Source organism: Rousettus aegyptiacus, unplaced genomic scaffold, assembly GCF_014176215.1.
Source record: "Rousettus aegyptiacus isolate mRouAeg1 unplaced genomic scaffold, mRouAeg1.p scaffold_m13_p_9, whole genome shotgun sequence".
Classification (NCBI taxonomy): domain Eukaryota; kingdom Metazoa; phylum Chordata; class Mammalia; order Chiroptera; family Pteropodidae; genus Rousettus; species Rousettus aegyptiacus.
This window is the reverse complement of record NW_023416312.1, coordinates 103,040,147-103,061,448: the sequence shown is the minus strand read 5'-3', so window position 1 is coordinate 103,061,448 and position 21,302 is coordinate 103,040,147. Positions and strand designations below refer to the sequence as shown.

At 38.4% G+C, this 21,302-nt stretch overlaps 1 protein-coding gene and 1 pseudogene across 4 annotated transcripts in view; one reads left to right on the top strand and one right to left on the bottom strand.

The window, feature by feature from the left end:
* OPHN1 (oligophrenin 1) overlaps positions 1–21,302 on the top strand; it is a 224,918-nt gene that overhangs the window by 51,242 nt on the left and 152,374 nt on the right. The window lies entirely within an intron of this gene.
* LOC118608362 lies at positions 18,309–18,427 on the bottom strand (annotated as a pseudogene).

Below are 21,302 nucleotides of genomic sequence, written 5' to 3'. Positions count from 1 at the left end.
CCACCTGTCCATCCCTCCTTACCTCCCCCGGGCCCCTGGCAGCTGCTGATTTTTTTACTGTCTCCATTGTTTTGCCTTTTCTAGAATGTCGTATAGTTGGAATCCTGCAGTATGTGGCTTTTCAAATTGGCTACTTTCACTTGGCAATGTGCATTTAAGTTTCCTCCATGTCTTTTTGTGGCTTGACAGCTCATTTTTTATCACTGAGTAATAGTCTATTGTTGGATGGACCACAGTTTGTTTATCTGTCATCTACTGAAGGACGCCTTGGTCGCTTCCAATGTTTGACAATTATAAATAAAGCTGCTATGAACATCTGCATGCAGGTTTCTGTGTGGACATGTTTTTAACTCATTTGCGCAAATACCAAGGAGGGTGATAGCCAGATCATATGATGAAAGTGTGTTTAGTTTTGTAAGAAACAGTCGAACTATATTACAGCGTAGCTGCACTATTTTCAATCTTCATTGCTTCACACCCTCACCAGCGTTGGGGTTGTCTGTGTCTCAGATTTTAGCCTTTTTAATGATTATGTATTAGTGTCATGTTGTTGTTCTAATTTGCCTTTCCCTAATGATAAATGATGTTGAACACCTTTTCATATGCTTATTTGTCATCCGTAGGTCTTTGGCGAGGGGTCTGTTCAGATCTTTTGTGCATTTTTAAATTGCATCGTTTTTCTTACTATTGAGTTGTAAGGGTTTTTCATATATGTTGGATGACTGTCCATTATAAGATGTGTATTTTATAAAGATTTTCTTTCAGTCTGTTGCTCGTCTTTTCATTCTCCTAACAGTGTCTTTCACAGAGCAGAAGGTTTTAATAAACTCCAGCTTATCAATTTTTTTTCTTTCATAGATTGTATTTTTGCCGTTGTATCTAAAAAGCCATCGCCAAATCCAAAGCTACCTCGATTTTCTGCTGTATTATTTTCTAGGGGTTTTATAGTTTTGTGTTTTACATTTATACCTACAATCAGGTTTGAGTTAATTTCGTGAATGGTATAAGGTTTTCCTTTTTTTTTTCTTTTTGGATATCCAGTTATTTCAGCACCATTTTTTTTTTTTTGGAGAAGACTACCATTTCTCTATCGAATGCTCTTCTGTCACAGATCAGTTGACTTTGTTTCTGTGGGTTTATTTCTATGCTCTCTATTCCGTTCCATTGACCAGTTTGTCTGTTCTTTTATCATTGCCATACTGTGTGTCTTCACACTGCAGCTTTGGAGTCAGTCTTAAGTTGGGTAGCCTCTTTCTTCTGACTTCGTTGTTCCCCTCAATTTTATGTTGGCTCTCCTGGGCCTTTTGCCTTTTCGTATAAACTTCAGAATTACATTGTGTTGAATCTGTAGATCAAATGGAAAGAACTGGCGTGTTGACAATATTGAGTCTTCCTGTGCATATACAGGGAATATCTCACTTATTTAGGTCTTTGATTCCTTTCATTAGAATTTTATAATTTTACTCATATAGATCATGTATATATTTTATTATAGTTATACCTACAGATTTCTGTTTAGGAGGCTAATGTAAATATTTTAAATTTCCAAGTTGTTCATTGCTTGCGTATAAAAAAGTGGTGGACTTTGTATATTAACCTTGTATCCTTCAATCCTGTGATAATTGCTTGTCTTATTGCATCATCTAGGACTTCAGTTGGAAAGCTGTGAAGAGGGGAACATCCTTGCCTTGTTTCCAAGAGTGAGAGAGCTTCAACTTTCTCCCCATTGAGTATGATGTTGGCTGCAGATTTCTTAGAGGTGTTCTTTATCAGGTTGAGCATGTTCCCCTCTATTCTTAGTTTGCTGAGAATTTTCATCATGAAGAGGTGTTGAATTTTCTGAACTGCTTCTGCTTGATCTATTGATACGATCATACCGTTTTTCTTCTTTAGTCTATTGATATCACATGTTACATTAATTGATTTTCAAATGTTGAATCAGCCTTGGGTACTTGGAATAAATCCCAGTTGGCTGTGCTTAGATAATTATTTTATACATCATTGGGTTCAATTTGTGAATATTTTGCTGAGGATTTTTGTATATTTGTTCATGAGAGATACTGCTCTGTAGTTTTAGGGTACACTGCTCTCACAGAATGAGTTAGGAAGTATCCCCTTTGCTTCTCTTTTCTGGAAGAGATTATAGAGAACCTGTATAATTTCTTCCTTAAATAATGAGTAGATTTCACCAGTGTATCTATCTCAGCCTGGTACTTTCACTTTTGGATGTTTATCATTTATTAATTCAACTACTTTAATAGATACAGGCCTATTTATTTACATTACCTATATTTCTTGTATGAGTTTTGGAAGATTGTGTCTTTCACAGAATTGATTCATTTCATCTAGGTTATTGAATTTGTGGGCATAGAGTTGTTCATAATATTTCTCTATTATTTTTTAAAGTTCATAGGATCACTGGTGATGGCCCTTCTTTTTATTTCTGACATTAGTAATTTGTGTCTCCTGTTCTTTTTTATTTGATAAACTGGCTAGAAGTTTATCAATTTACTTGATCTTTCTTTTCAAAGAAACAAATTCTGGCTTTCCAAAAAAATCTTTCCTATTGATTTCTCTTATCAATTTCATTGGTGTTTTCGCTCTAATAGTATTTGCTCGTTCCTAGCTTTCTAAGGAGGAAGCTTAGATTATCGATTTAAAACTTTTCTTCATTTTTTTGTAAGCATTTTATTATTTTATTACTTTTTTTTCATTTTTAATGTATGCATTCAGTGTTACAAATTTTGCTCTACACCATTTTGCTACATCCACAAATTTCGATAAATTTTATTTCGATTTTCATTTAGTTCAAACTATTTTAAAATTTCTTTTGCAGCTTTTTTTTTGGTCTCTGTGTTATTTAGAAGTTTCTGTTTATCTCCATATATTTTTTAGATCTTTCAGGCATCTCTCTATTATTTATTTCTATTCCATTCCATTGTGGTTTGAGAGCATATTTTATATAATTTTCATTCTTTTAAGTTTGTCGACATGTATTATATGGGTCCGAATGGGGTCTGTTTTGGTGAATATTCCATGTGAGTTGGAGAATAACATGTATCGTGCTGTCATTGGATGAAGTGGTCTATAAATGTCAGTGAGATCCAGTTGATTAATGTTGCCGTTCAGTTCACCTGTGTCCTCACTGATTCTCTGTCTGCCAGGTCTGTGTACTACCTGTAGAGGGGTGTCAAAGTCTTTAATAGTAAGAGCGAGTTTGTCTTTGTCTCCTTGAGTTAGTTCCATTGGGTTTTGCCTCCTAGATTTTGATACCGCGGTTAGGTGCATACACATTAAAGATTATTTTGCCTTCATGGAAAATGGACCTCTTTTATCATTATGTGATGCCCCTCTTTACCCCACATAATTTTCCTCACTTAGAGTTCAGCTTTGTCTGAAATTACTAGAGCTACTCCAGCTCTCTGCTGAGGAGTGTTAGCATGACCTATCTTTTTCCACATTTTACGTTGAATCTATCTGTGTCTTTATATTTAAAGCGGGTCCCTCACAGATAGACAACATGCATTTGGATCTAGTTTTTTTATGCACTCTGACAGTCTATCTTCCAGTCGTTGTACTTGGACAATGGATGTTCAGTGTGACTGTTGATATAGTTGGATGAATATCTACCATATTAGTTACTGTTTTCCATTAATTGCCCTTGTTCTTTGTTTGGTTTTGTCCAGTACTGCTCTGCCTTCTTTGGTTATAATTGATCATTTTATGTGGTTCCATTTTCCTTCTTCTCTTAGTATAGTGATTATACTTATTTTAAAACTTTTAGTGGTTGCTGTAGAGTTTGCAATACGTATTTATAAATAATCCAGGTCCATGCTCAAATAACACTATAATTTTGTATATGGTACAAGTGCCTTATAGCAGAGTATTCCTAATTTCTCTCTCTGGTCCTATTCCTAATTTCTCTCTCTGGTCCTTTATGACATTGCTGTCATTTATTTAACTTACCGTACAGTATAATTGCTGAATACATTGTCCAGATTATTATTATTAACAAATTGTTGTCATAGCAACTAAGAATAATAAAAATAAAAGACTTTATTTTACCATCATTTCTTTGTTCCCTGATGCTTTTCCTTCCTTTCTGTAGATCCATGTTTCTGACGTGTATTGTTTTCTTTCTCTGAATAACTTTTTTCTGAAGTCCTTTCTTGCACGGTCAGTCTACTGGTAATAGAATTCCTCTATTTTTGTGTTTCTCAGCAAGTCCTTATTTCTCCTTCACTTTGTAAGTGTTATTTCGTAGGGTATGGAATTCTAGGCTGTTTTTTCCCCCCTCTCAACGTGATATATATTTCACTCCATTCTTGCTTACAGGATTTCTGAGAATTTGGATGTAATTCTTATCTCTTCTCGTTCATAAGTAGAATGTCTTTTTCCACCTTTGACTTTTCTTTTTTTTTAAATTTCTTTTAGTTTTCTGCAGTTTAATATGATATATTTATTCTGTTCCTTTCTCTCTTATCTTCTCCTTCTGGTATTCTTATTATACTTATGCCTCCCCATTTGCAATTGTCCTACAGTTCTTGAATATTCTGTTTTATTCTTTTAAATTATTTTTTCCTCTTCACATCTCAGTTCTAGAAGTTTCTGTTGACATTTCTTTGAGTTCACTGATCTTTCTTAACCTATTAACAGTCTATCAATGAGCTCATCAAAGGCATTCTTTATTTTTGTTTTCAATTTCTAGTATTTCCTTTTGATACTTTCTGGACTTTACATGTCTCTGTTTACGTCACTCACCTATTCCTGCAAGTTCTCCAGTTTTTCCATTAAACCCTTAGCGTATTAACCATACTTGTTTTAAATTCCTGGTCCAATAAATATAACATCTGTGCATTATCTGAGTCCAGTTTTGATGCTTGCCACGTCCCTTCAAACTATTTTTTGTCTCTTAGTGTGCTTTGTAACATTTTTGAAAGCCAGACACAATGTACAGGATAAAAGGAACTGAGGTAAATATACCTTTCTGTATGGCTTTATGTTTATCTAGCTAGGAGTCAGGTTGTATTACTGTTTGTTCTTGCAGTAGGTGTCAGAGGTTAAAATTTCCTCTGGTGTCCTGATTTTTGTCTCCTTGTTTGTCTGGGTTTCCATAGAGACTTCTTCTTAAATAAGGTTGGGAAGGTACAGCACTTTGAGTTATCTTTTCCTGGTATTACGCACAAGCCCCATTGCTGTGATGTAGTCTTTGGAGGAGGGGAAGCTGAAAAGTATTGTAGAACATACGATCGGGTGTTAGTGTTTCAGTGAGACTGCGCCCTTGAGCTGTGACCTTGCAAAGTGCTTCTCAGTTCCCCTGTCTTGTGTGAGACAGGAAATCTGGTGGGAGCTGCAGTTGAGTATTCTTCTTCTCCCATGTGGAAGGCTAAAAGAGGCTGGAATTGTGACTTTTCCTTTTTCCGAATTGGTAAGGCTTTGATAAAACCCCAACCAGTCTGCCTCTAATAACATAGTTTCTCCCGAGTACAGGTCTTGTTAAGAAGAACAGAATGCTCTACGATCATTTCGAAATGGTTATTTCCCCCCACCCCCCACTGGAAAAATGAGGAGGGTTTTCTCTTATATCTTCATCGTGAGATCCAGGTGGTAAATCTCATAGAAGTATTGGGGGCTCCCTAAGACCAACACCCCAGCTTTGAAATCTCAAACTTTCACACTCGGATCATCCAGAATTTCACAGATTATAATTTTAAAGTTTTTTTTTTTATCCCAGTACTGTCTCCAGGGAGAGTTTGTCCTGAGCTTCTGCCCCACTAAGATATGACACTCCGTTCACCTCCCTGTCTCTCTAAATTTGCGGCAGCAATTTGCCCTGTGACCTCGCTTATCTGATGAATCTAAGAAGAATTTTTGCTTTTCATTTTGTTTAGGTTTTTTTCTTGTTTGAGAATTGTCGTGTTGACCTCCAAGCTCCTTACATGACTGACTGGAAACCAGGAAATATTCTCGGACTGGCTTTTTGTAGCTTGAGCCACTCAAGTGTGTTGAGATGTGGCACGCACGTAATTTGTAAATGACAAGCACTAATTATATGCCAGGCACAGTTCTAAGTACGTTACATGTATTAACTCATTTAATAGTCACCAGGAAACCTGCAAGGAGAGTTCTAATATGCTGCTCATTTTATAGAAGGGCAAGCTGAGAAACAGAGACGTTAAGTAACTTTTCTAAGGCCACACAGCTGCTATCGTTCAGAGTGTGATTATGAATTTAGGCAATCTGTCTCTTGTAGATGATTGCTAGGCACTGATGAGATATTCCTACTGAATGTGGGATGGGGGGTGGACGTGCCATTTCTTGAGTCTGTCTGTAAAATGTTCCAGGAGGCTCGTGCCTCGGGAATTTCCTATGCAGTCATCTCTTATATTTTCCTTCTATGATCTCTTGTGTTTCCTTACAAAAATAGAAGGCTACTCATTTCCTCTTCCAGCTACTGTGTTTCATAAAAGCCACGGGACCTATGGGTACGAGACCCCTGGAGCCTTGCATTTATTGTAAAGATTCTACAAATCTCTGTGTACCCCTACCTTATCTGTAGGATAATGGTGTGAGCACTGGTTTTAACGTTTATATGAATAATAATGTTACTTGGATTTTCTTACTTGGTAGATATTACAAATTATAACTGCAGTCATATGAGAGGGTCCCAAATTGAGTGGGTGTATCAAAAATGGTTTTTCATACTTAAAGGGGATTCACCGTTGCTGAAGAGAGAGTGTGAGAGAATAGGAGAAAGCAAAAGCTTAGATTAAAAAGGGAAACCTTAGCCCCATTGGCTCTGCTAGGTGAGAAGAGACCTTCCAAACTAGACCAGGGCGGCCATTTTGGGAGAATAGAGAAGTAAGCGAGATGTGACGTGGTGACAGTGTTTGGCATTGGTATTCTTCCATTGGCTGCTCTTGATGATAATTATTATATTATTAACATCGATGAATGTGCATGTGCCTAATGTGTGTCTGGAATTCAGTAAATATTTATTTCAGTTGGGGAGACATGGGTGCCTGTGGTTTCTTTGTAGACAGATGATTTGTTTTTAATGGTACGCACCTTAGGCAGGGCGTCCTTCACACCTGGCCCACCTCCAGCCTGGGTTTCGGCCTCTTTTTCACTTGTACCTCTTCTCTGGCCTAGGATTTGATGGTGGAGACCCCCACTCATCTTTGCCAGACTCTTCCTCTACCAGACTCCTAGTGTTCAGGGCCATACCCTGGAAGAGATCAGTTTTTCCCTTCAGCTCTGCTCCCTGCCGAGGCAGAAGGCAGTTAGGGCAAGTCTCCTGGAAAGCGGTCATTCTTAACCTTGGCCGTATGTTGGGATTAGCAAGGGAATTATTTAAAACGTGCTGAAGTCTGGGCCCCACAGCCAGAAGTTCTGATTTAACTGGTGAGGGGTGCAGCCGGAGTGGAGAACCCTTGTCCTAAGCCATCCCTCCCCTCGAAACCTTACAGGACACCATTGTCTGCTTAATAAATGGGGACACTTGTTTCTTTTTACTCTTAATGTTTCTACTAGAAAATTTAAAATTATATTCGTAGCTCACATTTGTAGCACACATTATATTTTTATTGGGCAGTACTGATCTAGAAGGTGTTTTCGTGGAAGAGCTTGTTTTAATCTTTAGGAGGAAATCATAAAGCAGCAATGCAGATGCTTTTAACCTCATCTGAAATTTTTATAGATGAGGAAACTGAGGCTTATCAAGATTAATGATTTACCTAAGGCACAGGCAACGAGACTTGCGCGAAGGTCATCTTTTCAATCCTGGCTACACTAAACGATGTACGAATTTTATTTCATGTCGTATTTCTTCATTTATGTAACTCTTTAGTGTGTTATGGGATGTATGCGTTTGGATCTTGTGAAATTGGTTACCGATCATGGGTATAAATGGCTTTCAACAGTATAACAAATTACTGTAGTTTTTGGTGGGCAGAGATGTTTAGCCTGTACTTTTTAGTCTTGCTCATATCTCCATCATCTTATCAAACCAGATTTGAGTCTTCCAGATCCATTTTTTAGTCATCACCAGAAGGCAATAAGCTTCTAGTATAAAGTTGAATCCAGATCTTTGCCATGTGTGAACTTTATTCCGGTCATGAGAACTCATGTTTGAGCCTCAGTTTTCTCATTGGTGACATAGGATGGTATCATTTTCCATACACGGTTGTAAGGACAATATGAGATGATGATATAAACTACCCAGCACGGTACCTAGCACACAGTAGGAAACTAGTTAACCGTAGTTTCTTTCCTCTCTTCAGTCAGGCCGCCTCCAACAGGAAGCCTTCCATGAGCTCTCCAGGCCAAGTTCCTTATCTCTATGTTGTAAACTTTCCAGTGGCCAGAATTGCATTTTATTCATTTTGTGTCACTATAGCCCCTGGCGCTGTGCTGTGTCCAGAGCAGGTGCTTGTGACCAGTCCAGAAGTCAGGGATGGAGCTTGTGACCTGGTGGTTAGAGTGGGGGTCTCAGGTGACTCTTTGTATGTGTTGATTAGAATAATACATGCCTGTTTGAAAATGAAAGTGGTAAAATAATATATATAAAATCTCAGAAGATTGTAAAACACACACATACACATAGGCAGATGGACAGACAGACAGACTGGCTGCCTTCCCCACCTGGAAAGATGGAGTAGATGCCCTTTTCCCTGTTCCTCACATAAGTACAACGTATTATATAGATATTATTCACATGTACACTAGCTAAGAACCTTGACCCCAGGAACTGCATGACAGTGAGTTCCCTGGGTGTTCCTTTGGCCCCATGCACCCCAGTCTGGCGTTAATGAGCACAGACAGACACGGCCTCGAGAAAAAGCCTGCTGTCTCTATGGGCAGCCTAGCAAGACAGAAAGCTTTCAGACAGTAACTGTTACACTCGAGTCATTTAGCACAGAAACATCTGTGGCCCACGTCAGTTGCTGCCAGCAAAGGCCAAGCAGGGGATCGAGACCACCCCTGCCAGAATATCTATTATACACCAAGAAGCATTACAGTCTCGCTTTAGTTTGCTGGGGCTACCGTAACAAAATATCACACAATGGCTGGCTTGAACAATAGAAATGCATTTTCTTACCATTCTGGAGGTTAGATGTCTAAGATCAAGGTGTTGGTAGGTTTGTTTTCTTCTTGAGGCCTCTGTCATTGGCTCGCAGATGGCCACGTTCTTGCCGTGTCCTCATATGACCCTTCCTCTGTGTACAGACATCCCCAGTGTCTCTCTGTATGTCTTAATCTGCTCTTATAAGGACATGAGTCAGATTGGAATAGGGCCCACCCTGATGGCCTCATTTTATATTAGTCACCTCTTTAAAGACCCTTTCTTCAAATACAGTCACATTCTGTGGTACGGGCAGTTAGGGCTCCAACATATGAATTTCGGGGGAACACGATTCCAGAAGTTCCTGACAGATTTCAAAAATGTCATCTCATTAAGTAAGACAACAGATGTCATCACCAAGATAAAATGTTAGAATTATCTGAGGACTTTAAAACAGGCATCATAAAAATATTTTAAGAAACGATTACGAGTATTCTCGAAGCAAATGAATAAATGGAAAATCTTCATCAGAGATAGACAATATAAAGAAAAATCAAGTGGAAATTTTAAGATTGAGAAATAAAATAACTGAAATGAAAAACTCACTGGGTAAAGCCAACAACAGAATGGAGAGAACGGAGGAAAGAATCAGTGAATGTGAAGAGAGAACAATGGAAATGAGCAAATATGAACAACAGAGAGAAGAAATAGAGCGAAAAAAAAAATGAACCAAGCCTAAGGGACCTTTGTGATAATAACAAGACATCTAATATTCGTATCACTAGAGTAGAGGGAATTTCAAAAGGAGAAAGAGAGAGGAGCTGAAAAGTGGAAACTCGAGCAATCAGACTGAACATGGCTGCGACGTTTGAATCTTGGAGGTTCTAGCTGATAAACATGGCTCTCCCTCCTCCCTTTCTGTCTCTCCTTCCCTCCCTCCCTTTCTTTCTTTCAGTCAGCATAATCTTTTTGGCTTTCGTCCATGTCGTAGAACCCATTCTCAAAAGCTCTGCATTCGGCTGTGACACCTCGGTGTGTTAGTCATGATTCCCTAGAGAAACAGAACCGATGAGATGTGCGTATGTGTAGAAAGAGATTTTTCTTAAGGAATTGGCTCACACACTCATGGAGCCCAAAATCCGATGGGGGAGGCCAGCAGGCCAGAATCTCAGGGGAGAGTTGCAGCTTGAGTGCAGAGGCAGCCCGCGGTGGACTCACTATCTTAGTCCGTCTGGGCTTCTGTGACCAAATACCATGAACTGGGTAGCTTACAGACAACACAAAGTTATTTCTCCCAGTTTTGGAGGCTGGGAAAACCAGGTCATGGCACCGGCAGATTCATTGTCTGGTTCATAGATGTCTTCTTGCTCTAATGTCGCATGGCAGAAGGGGTGAGGGAGCTTTCCAGGGCCTCCTTTTTGGAACACCGATCCCCTTCATGAGGGCTCCGGCCTCGTCACCTAAGCACTTCCCAAGGGTTCCACCTCCTGGCACTGTTGCACTGGGCATTAGGTCACACCAGGTAAATTTTGGAGGGGCACAAATATTTAATCTACAGCAACCAGGAAGAGATGATGTTAAAAATAAAGTGTGAGGGGATTCTGCTAGAGATTTCCCTTTGCTTAGGGATTAGGGGCTGGGGATCAGCCTTTTGTCTCTCTTGGCCTTCAACTGATTGGATGAGGCCCACCCACAATATGGAGGGCAACCTGCTTTACTCAGATCTGTCGATTTAAGTGTAAATCTCATTCAAAACCCCCTCACAAAATCCTCTGCAGGAACCTTTGACCAAAATATCTGGGTACCATGACCCAGCCATGCTGAAATATAAAATTAACCATTATATTGTTATCAGTCTCTTTTTGCCTGGCAAATAAGGTAAACAAACCTAACATCGAGGGTTGTTTTCTTTTGAAACATATAGTTAAAAAATAACATGAGAAATTGCTGTATTTTGAATCTCTTTCTGGAAACAACTTCTCCGGGATAAAACATGACTTTTGAAATGATCTAGAAGGGAGAATATGGATATTGCACAACAGCCCAAAAGCTCCGTTAAGAAAGGACTTTTTTTCCATCCTTTTAGAATAGGAAAATATTTCATCTTGAAAGGATCTGGGCCTTTCTTCCTGCCGTAGATCGCCTACATCCAAATAAAAGCTGAGAGGAGAGGCTAAGCCACATTCATCAGCCGGAAACTAAAATGATCAATTGTCAGGAACCCATCCAGGTTTTGTTGGTCTGCGTTCCACAGCAGACATTAATCTTGCCCACTGAGCGGACGTAATGTCTCATGTACTTCTGTATTTCGTCCAGTTTCCTTTCTTAGTTTCTTAAAATGAATCTTTTTTTTTTTTTTTTTTGCAGAGAGGCAGTTAGCAGGTTTCTGACGCAAGATAGAAAGATTTTCCTTTGGTTCTGTATCTCAAGAGGAAGCTTCTCTGGGCAGCTATGTCAATTGTAAACTCTTCGGAGCCTACAAATGAAGGAGTTCTCAGAGCTCGAATGAGTGGAGGCTGAGTGACACGTAGGGAAACGAGGCTCCCCCAGGACTGTCCGGCCTGGCACTCGTGACATGAGCGCCCTCCTGGGCCCAGCAGTTCTTCGGGTGAAGAAAGGGTCTGGTCGCACTGCGGACTTCTCCTAAGGCCCTTCTCCTTTTCTGGGCCTCAGTTTCCCTTTAGGTCAGATTGCAGGTAACGTTAGTTTGTCTTGCGGGTCTTCCTGGGCTGATATCCTGGGTTCCAGGAGCATTTTTAGCTTGCTGCGTTCTGGGAGAGGCCCGATTCAATTGTTTCATGGCACCAACGATGGACAAGCTGTGCTTGTCATTTCTGCGCATCCCTTCTCTTTCTCTCGAAATTTCATACTTGTTTCTTTGCTTATTCATTTCTCATCGAACTCTATAGCAGGATGTGGATTTTAAGGTCCCGCGATTCGCACCTCTGCTGATAATAGTCTCTGTGGTTTCTTTCAGAAGAGTGTTTCTTTATTTGCTATTACAATAGCAGAGTAATAATATTGAAAAGTATTTTTACCCCAAAGCTTAATTTTAAAAATTTTTCTATGTACTTGTTCAGTTTTATCCTGATGTATTCTGTTTTCGTTGTTGTAGTTTGTTTTTTCTGAATTAATGTCTTCTATGATTGAACCTTATGTGTTTTGCCTATTCATTTTTGAGTCCTTTCACCCCAATATAAAGGTCATGTAGCTACATAAAAATGCTTGGAAAAAAAGACGAGGAAAACGGATCACCTCAGTTCAGCCATTAGTAATACTATAGTACACAGAAACAAAGAATTCAAGTGAAAATGGGCAGACGAGCTGAATATTCCCCCAAGAAGACATGCAAGTGGCGAACAGGTGCATGAAAAGATGCTCAACGTCATTAATCATCAGGGAAACGCAAACCAAAACCACAATGAGGCATCATCTCACACCTGTTGCAATGGCTGTCACCAAGAAGTCAAGAGAGAACAAATGCTGGCGAGGACGTGGAGGAAAGGGAACCTTTGTGACTGTTCGTGGAAGCGTTAATCAGTGCAGCCACTCAAAAAATTAAAAATAGAATGACTGTGTGATCCAGCAGTCTCACATCTGGGCATTTATCCCAAGAAAGCCACATCACTATCTCGAAGCAACATCTGCACCCCAATGTTCATAGCACCCATATTTAAGATATAGAAACACCCTAAGTGTCCATTGACAGATGAACGTATAAAGATGTCACCTGCATACACACACACACACGCACGCACGTTCGTAGCCATCGTTTAAGTCAGTATTTCCTAACCTTTTAAAAAATTATCTTCCCCTTAAAGGTTCCATCACAGCAATCAACTTTAGAACCTTTTCGTCACCCCAAACAGAAACCTCGTAGCCATTAGCAGTTTCTTCCTGTTTCCCTTCAAGCCCCACAACCTTTGGCAACCACTAATTTATTTTCTATCTCTATAGATTTGCCTATTCTGAGATAAAAGGAATCAAACACTATATGGTTTTCATAACTCCCTTCTTTAATTTTTTGTACCCTAACTTATTTTTTACTGTATACAGTTGATCAATCTTCAGGATTGATCAGCTCGTGGTCATTTTTATTTAACCTGTACATACATTTTCTTTCCTTTTCCTTACATTTTAGTATTTACTTAACAAAATAAGAACTTAAAGAAATCGTGATCTTTTATCACACCTAAGTGGATTAAAAATGTTTTCTTAAAATCCTCAAATAAAGAGTAAATAGTCAAATTTTCTGATTGGATCCTAAATTGACAATCCCGATTGTCCTTTAAATTATTTTTAAATGTTTGTCTTATCAGGATTCAAACAAGTCCTGTACATTGCACTGGCTTGGTATGTCATTTAATTCTCTTTATAAAATTAGTTCCCCCCCCCCCACCGCTTGTAATTTGCTCCTTTAAGAAATTGGTCGTTTGACCTCTGGACTTCCTCATACTCCTGACGTTCCTGAGTCTACCGCCATGTTGTCATACATAGTTAGGAAAAAAATTTTTTTGTGATAAGAACTTTTAGGATCTATTCTCTTAGAAACTTTCAGATATGCAATACAGTATTAGTAACAATAGTCACCAGATTATACATTACATCTTCATGATGTATTTATTTTATAACTGGAAGTTTGTACTGTTTGACACCCTTGACCTTTTCACCCATCCCCCACTAGGAGAAGTTTTCTTATTAAACATTTTCTTTCTTTTCTTTCTAATTCCCCTATTACCCCATCTACCTCCTCCTTCTCAACTTCCCCTCTGGTAACCCTTAGTCTACTGTCCATGGACAGTCTTTTCATTTTTTTGATGGTGACCTTGGCCTGTAGAACCTAATGCTATCTCCTGGCAGATAGCGTCATAATTAAATTCTTAGTGTGGGGAGCCCCCAAACACACACATTTTGAAATTGAGTCCAAAATCTTTTACTATGGTAAATGGAACTATTTTCTTAAATTCATTTTTGGATAGTTCACTGTTAGAATGTAGAAATACAGTTTGTTTGTATATTATATATTTATTTTGTATCTTTCTACCTGGCCAAACTTGTTTATTAGTTCTAATAATTTTTTTTTACTGGGTTTCATTGGATTTTCTGTGTATAAGGTAATGTCGTCTGCAGATATAGAGAATTTCACTTCTTTTCTTTGCCCAAATGCTCCAGTACCGTGTTGAACAGAACTGGTGAGAGCAGACATCCTTGCTTCAGTCTTGAAATTAGGGGGAAGATATTCAGTATTTCACCAGTAAGTGTGAAGTCGGCTGTATGTTTTTCATAGATGCCCATTATCAGGTCGAGGAAATTACTTATAATACAAGATAGTTGTGTATTTCAATAATGAAATTTGTTGGATTTTGTCAGATACTTTATCCACATTGACTGAAATGATCATGTGATTTTTCTCCTTTATTCTTTTTACGTGATCTATTACATTGCTTTTCATATGTCGAACCAAGCTTGGACTTCCAGGGTAAACCATATTTGGTCGTGGTGTATACTCCATTTTACATGTTGATGGAATTAGTTTGCTGTTTGGTCCTGTTGTTATTGAGGGTGTTGCTTTGATATTTATAACGGTTTCTTTTCTGGTGATCACCTTGTTTTGTTTTTACATTAGGATAATATTGGCCTTACAGAATGAGTTGGGAAGTATTTCTTTAATTTTTTTTGGAATAGTTTTAGTAAATAATTTGTATTAGTTCTTTAAGTGCTTGGTAGAATTCACCAGTGAAGTCATCTGGGCCTATGCTTTTCTTTATCGGAAATTTTAAAATTACAAATTTAATCTCTGAACATACATCTTGTTAAGTATATTCAGATTTTCCATTTCTTCTTGAGTTAGTTTTGGCAGTTTGTGTCTTTCAAAGAATTCTTGCATTTCATGTAAGTCATCTAATTTTTTTGCATACAGTTGCTCATAGTACTCCCTAAAAATTATTTTTGTTTGTTTTCATAACACGGTAGTAATGTTCCTTCTTTTAGCTCTGCTCTAGGTTATTCGAACTTTCTTTTTTTCTTGGTTGGTCTAACTGAAGGTTTGTCAATTTTGTGGGTTTCTTAAAAATAAACCTAACTTTTGGTTTTATTGTTTTTCTTTATTGTTTTTTCTTTCTCTATTTTATTAATTTCTGCTCTAACCTTTAATATTTTCTTGCTTATACTTGTCTTAGGTTTATTTTGTTCATCTCTTTCCAGTATCTTAAGAGGGAAGCTTAGGTTAATGATTTGAGATCTTCTTTTTCAATATAAATGTAACTATAATTGTTACTCTAAACACTGCTTTAGATATGTACCCTAAGTTTTTGTATGTTATGTCTTTTTCATTCATCTCAAAATATTTTCTATTTTCCCTTTTGATACCTTATTTTACCCATTTCCTACTGAGTAGTGTGTTGTTTATATTTGTGTATTTCTCAACTTTATTTCCATTATTAATTCTAATATCATTCTATGTGGTCATAGACCATAGTTCGTATGATTTCATATCTTTCAAATTCCTTGAGGATGATTTTATGTACTAGCACATCGTGTGGTAGAATGTTACATGTGCACCCGAGGGGAACGAGTATTCCATTGTTGGGCAGATTTCTGTAGATATATGTTAACTCATTAGTTTACGATGCTGTCCACGTCTTATATCTCCTTACTGATTTTCTGTCTAGTTCTAATCATTATTAAAAGTGGGTAATTTAATTCTCTGTAACTATTATTTTTGAACTGTTTATTTCTCCCTTCAATTTCGTTATGATTTGCTTCATGTATTTGAGAGGTTCTATTGTTAGGAGCATATATATTTATCATTATTATACCTTCCTGATGGATTTGGCCTTTTTATCATTATGAAATGTCCTTCTTTATTTCCAGTATCATTTTTTCCTTAGAAACCTACTTTATCTAATGCTTATATAGCCACTAAAGCTTTCTCGTATCTTTTTCATATTTTTAGTTTTGACTTATTCGTGTTTTGAATGTAGTTTGTGTTGCCTGTAGACTACATGCAGTTGAATTTGTAAAAAATCCACTTTGTCACTCACTGTCTTTTGATTGGGTCATTTAGTCAATTCATATTTAATGTTATTAATATAGTTGGACATATGTCTGCCATTTTACTTTTTTATATCTCTTTTTTTGTTTATATATTCCTCATTTATTTTATTTTATATTAAATACTATTATTACTCTTATTGTTATATGTATTGCATCTGTATATCTAGAAACCCAAGACTATATTATTATAGTAATTGCCATATAAGATTTCATGTCTTTTAAAGAAATTGAGAGAGAAAATGAGAAAAGGTATACATTTATAGAGTGTGTATTAACCTTCTTGTTACCATTTTTTGTCATTTCCTTACTCCATTTACTTAATAGCTTTGCTTTCACCATCCTTTGTGAATTTATATAAATATATGAGGTTTCTTTATGTTATAGACTCCAAAATGCAATCATATACATATTGTTTTATACAATTGATTTTCACATCAGTTAAGAAGGGAGAAGAAATATGCATTTATTCTCTTTTGTAATTACATAGTTACTTTTGCAAGAGATCTCAGTTTTTCATGTGAATTTGCATTACTGTCTATGGTCAGTTGCTTTTAGCCTGAAGAAGTCCTTTGGTATTTCTTATGAGGAAAGTCGACTTGCAAAGGATTCGTTCAGTGGGACCTGGGTCTCAGCCTATGCAGTTGAAATCAACCACCGGAATAGATGATTTCCAAGGTCCCTTGCAGCTCTGACATTCTGTGCTCCTCTGGGCAAGAGAGATGCCACCCTGAGATCCTTAACTGGTATTAGACCGCATCTTCCAAACTTGACAGTAGACTTGTGGTTCTCCAGGTGCGGTCCCTAGACCAGCAGCATTAGTTAGCATCACCTGGCAAAGTTTTAGAAATGCCGATTCTCCGGTATTCCACCCCATATCTCCTGAATCAGAAACGGTGGGCGTGGGGCACAGTAGACTGCATTTTAGCAAACCTTGTCTCTCCAGTTAATTCTTATGTGCTTTGAAGTTTGAGAACCACTGGCATAGGGAAAGAGCATTGTGGGCTCTGGGGCCTGAGGACTTCCCGGGAGGCTGGGAGCTGTCACTGGCTACCTCTGGGTGATGCTGGACAACTTACTTATCTCTTCCACGTCCCCTTACCCTCTTTTTTTCCCAAAGAGAAATGTTTGCTCTAACTTGCACAGTTGTCGTGAGACATCAGAAAGTCAGAGCCCCTTCAGAAACTACTGAGGCTGTACGCACATGAGGCATCACAGTGAGCTCAGGAAACTAACTTGCTTAGCCTCTGTTGTGGGCCGGGAACTCTGTATTTGCTGACATTTAGCCCTTAACTGCACTTTATAAGAGGTGATAGAATTATGTAGCAATCCAATTTAATTTCCAAATGTATTAGAATCCTAACATTGAAATCCATCTATATCAAAACCTACATCAAAATCCAATTTTATCACAATCCGACAAGAGAACTCGAGGACGATTGGTGTTTATTAAAGTACTAAGTCGTTGTCTTGAAGTCCTCCACCTTCCCACCAAGAAAAGCACACAGTCAGGTCTTGTCCTATCAGAAGCTAGATCCTGTTAACACTTAGGACAGATGCGACACTACTTACTTCTGTTGTGCAGGGAAAATCATGCTTCCTCCATGGACTTCAGTCTTTTCCTTTAAAAATAAGCGCTTTTACCAAAAATATCTTTAAAATAGACTTTCGAGCTTCATGTGTTAGTTGAACCTGTGCTGTTAGGTGTGAAATCTAGTGTTGATAAAAAGGTATAAGAGCTATTTTCCTAGTGAACTTAAAGAAGGAGAAAAGCAGCTACCCTTCTAGATTGGATGTAGCTATCAGCATCAATATAAGATGAGGACTGATCGGATTGTATTGGAACAGAGGAGAAAATGCGGTCAAATTAGAGAAAATTTTTGTATCAATATTGGTCCTTAGCAATGAGATTCAAGATTTTAAAAGTCCAGGGAAAGGTTTATGCTCAAATTAATGACATTTGTTTTCTGATAGAGAGATACTCACTGTGAATGTGAACATCTTATGGATTTTGTCACAGTCCTTTTGTGTATGTGTGAGTGTACATGTGTGTGCGCTTGGAAGTACCAATCTCTTTGGCTGCGTATTGTTTTCATTTTATTTTATTTTTTTAGGCAAGGCAGTCCTTGGTTGACCTCACAGATTGCAAGGACCTTGTCAGCTTACAATCCCTTATTTTTTATTTTTTTTACGCCTACAGTGCTTGGTCTTCCTAGGTGGTCTCCCATCCGAGTACCAACCAGGCCCAACCCCGCTTAGCTTCCAAGATCAGACGGGATCGGGCTTGTTCAGGGTGACATGGCCATAGACTCACTGGCTGAATATTATAACATTACATCACACTTATATGCATTTCTTCTCCATAACGTCATTGTGATTTAATAGGGACTGAAATATGAACTCAGAGTTGCAGCATTTTGGTTCCTTTCTCTGCAGGTTTTAATGGACCTAGAAGCTCACCAGTAAAGGAGTAGTCAGTCCCGAAGAATATTATCTTCCTGTGCGAAGGAACACATTTGCCCCCAAGGGACAGTCGCTATTATTCCCGCATATCCATCTGTTTGAGGCACCTCCTGCAGGTCTGCGCGTAGTGTCCATCTAAGAAATGTCTGAACCTGTAGAGAATTTTGTAAGAGTTTATTTGAGCCAAACTAACGACATATGCCAGGAGGCATGATCTCAAATGCTCCAGAGAATAACATTTTTGCGGCTCCTTCTATGCATTTGAGGTTAAGGAAGAACATAAGAAATATCACATGGGAAAAAGCGAGGTGAGAAGGCAATTACAGGCTACTTAACAAAGTCCTGCGCTCTTTTGAGGGTGGTTATGGTTTATTTCAAAGGAGTCTTAACCTAGACACACAGAAACAATGGACAGGGCTGGCTTGAGGCAAAGGTAAACCTTTTACTAAAACATGACAGGTCTAGGGTGTGAGTGCCCACCATGACCTGCCCAGTTAGGAATTTATGATCACATCACCCTGTGAAGATACTTTCCATAGAACCCCTTTTTTTCATCTGCAATATGCAAACAGCAGCCTATGTTCTCATAATTTGAGAACTTTAAGCTCTCCGATTTTTAAAAATTTATACAAATGGCCAATTAAGAATAGGATAAATGGTGGGGAGATTATAAAGATGTCCCTCTGTCTTTTTTGGCTGGGAAGTCTCCTGCTTTGTTCTCTCAAAGGCTGTCTTTTGCAGAGTCTCTGCCAAGGAGAACTAAAGTTTTCCCTTGGGAATCAGAGAAGGGCCCAGTCCTCAGTAAATCTGAAAAAGACAAGCTTTTCAAATGTAAATAAGTCTAAGCAGGACCCAGGAAGCTCTGGTCCCAGGAAGCTTTGCGGTCCGCAGGACAGATTAAATACCCAAGCAGTATAACCTTTCCCTGGCCTCAAGCCGGGTTCTTACATGGGCAGTCACTTTAAGAAAGGATCACAGAGCTGCGCAGAATCCCCCCAGAGGGCATCAATGTGAACTTGCAATTCAATACAGCTTCCTAAAAGTCGCAGCAAGAAAGAAAGCACTGGCAACACCAAGTGCCTATTTAGGTGCCAGGTTTTCACTTTTTCTTTGACGTGCTCTCTGTGTCCCTAGCCCCAGCTGCTAGTGAGTGCTGAACTGCTAGTTGCTGCCACAAACATCGTGTAGGAAACTTGGTGAAAAAAAAAAATCTCAGCTTTGGAAAGAACACAGACGCCACAGGGAAAAGCCAGTTGCTTATTATTATGATGATTATTGAGGGGCAGGAACAAACTCTCCTCTAACCTCAGGGTTCTCTTATCTGGTTTAATAATCAAACATGAAACAGATTAGAAAGAGAAAACAACCAAATTTGATACATACGTATGTACGGGACCTCCCCCCCCCCCCCGCCCCACCCCGGAAGAGAGTGTCAAAGAAAGGAAGGGAGATCGAGGTATATGAGACATCCTGAGCTGGGGATGAGGCAAGGCAATGTAGGGGCTTCAAAGGGTCATTGCAGGATGATAAGAAGAGATGTAGTAAACAGAAGTTTGCCCTGCTCCACGGATAGGTCAAAAGAGGGAATCTCTATGGGCAAGGCTCTTAATTCGAATTCTTCTAGGTAGTTAAGTGGGAGGAAGGGGAGGAGTTTTTGTTGATCCAGCTGCCGAAAGTGCCTTTAGCTCAATGTCATCTGCATACCACTGAGGCACATCTTGGGGGCTCGCATTATGAACACCTACATTATTATTATCACTGCTATTACTGCAAACTTAAAGGTACAGAGAGTCATGTAATAAACATCATTGTACCTACCCCCTCAAAGACGAACATTTTGTTGTGTTTACTTCATTGCTCTTTCTTTAATTAAAATAGTATAGAGGTAGCGAAATCTGCTTTTACCACTCTCTGCAGCCCTCAGCAGAAGCAACCACAATCCTGAATTGGATATGTAACCTTCTTCACCATATTCTTGTGTGTGTGTGTGTGTGTGTGTGTATTTCACATATACCATTGACCTCGATTTGTTTTTACTAAGCATTATTCCTTTTAGATATTTAGATATTTCCATGTTGATATGTATGGATGCAATTCATTCACTTAAAAGACTGAATAGTATACTTCTGTTATGAATACTGTGAAGAGAAATTATAAGTAAAATCTTCTAACCCAGGAAATCCTTTTCATAAATGTAAAAGAGAAAGAAAACAGTTTTATTATTGGATAAGCACTAAACCAAACTGGGATATAAATGACTGAGGTTACAAAGACAGAAATAAACCTCGCCCTTTTATCAAATAGCCAAGCAGGTACAATCCATTACGTACGTGTTCCGAGATAAATTGTGACTTGTCCTCAAGTTAAATGACTTGACATCACTATTCTCTCTACACAGTTCATCTGAAACATACTTGGTCATTCAGATAGCGTGTGTCACTTTACTGTCTTTATCGAAAGGAAAAAATAAAAGTTTTCTCATCTCTGTGATCCCTATGCTGTAAACCTGAAACTAATATAAAATAATATTGAAAATAATTGGAAAAAAAGTTGGATACATATAATTTTATAGTTAAATAAAACTTATCAGAATATGGAAACTAAGACTTAAAGCGAGACACTTAGCCTAACTTTCGGGGTAACAAGGAGACAGGACCTCTCTTTCTTGATGTTGCTATTTTTAAGAGGTGGCTCCCTGCCCTTAAGGAATCTGTCCTGCTTG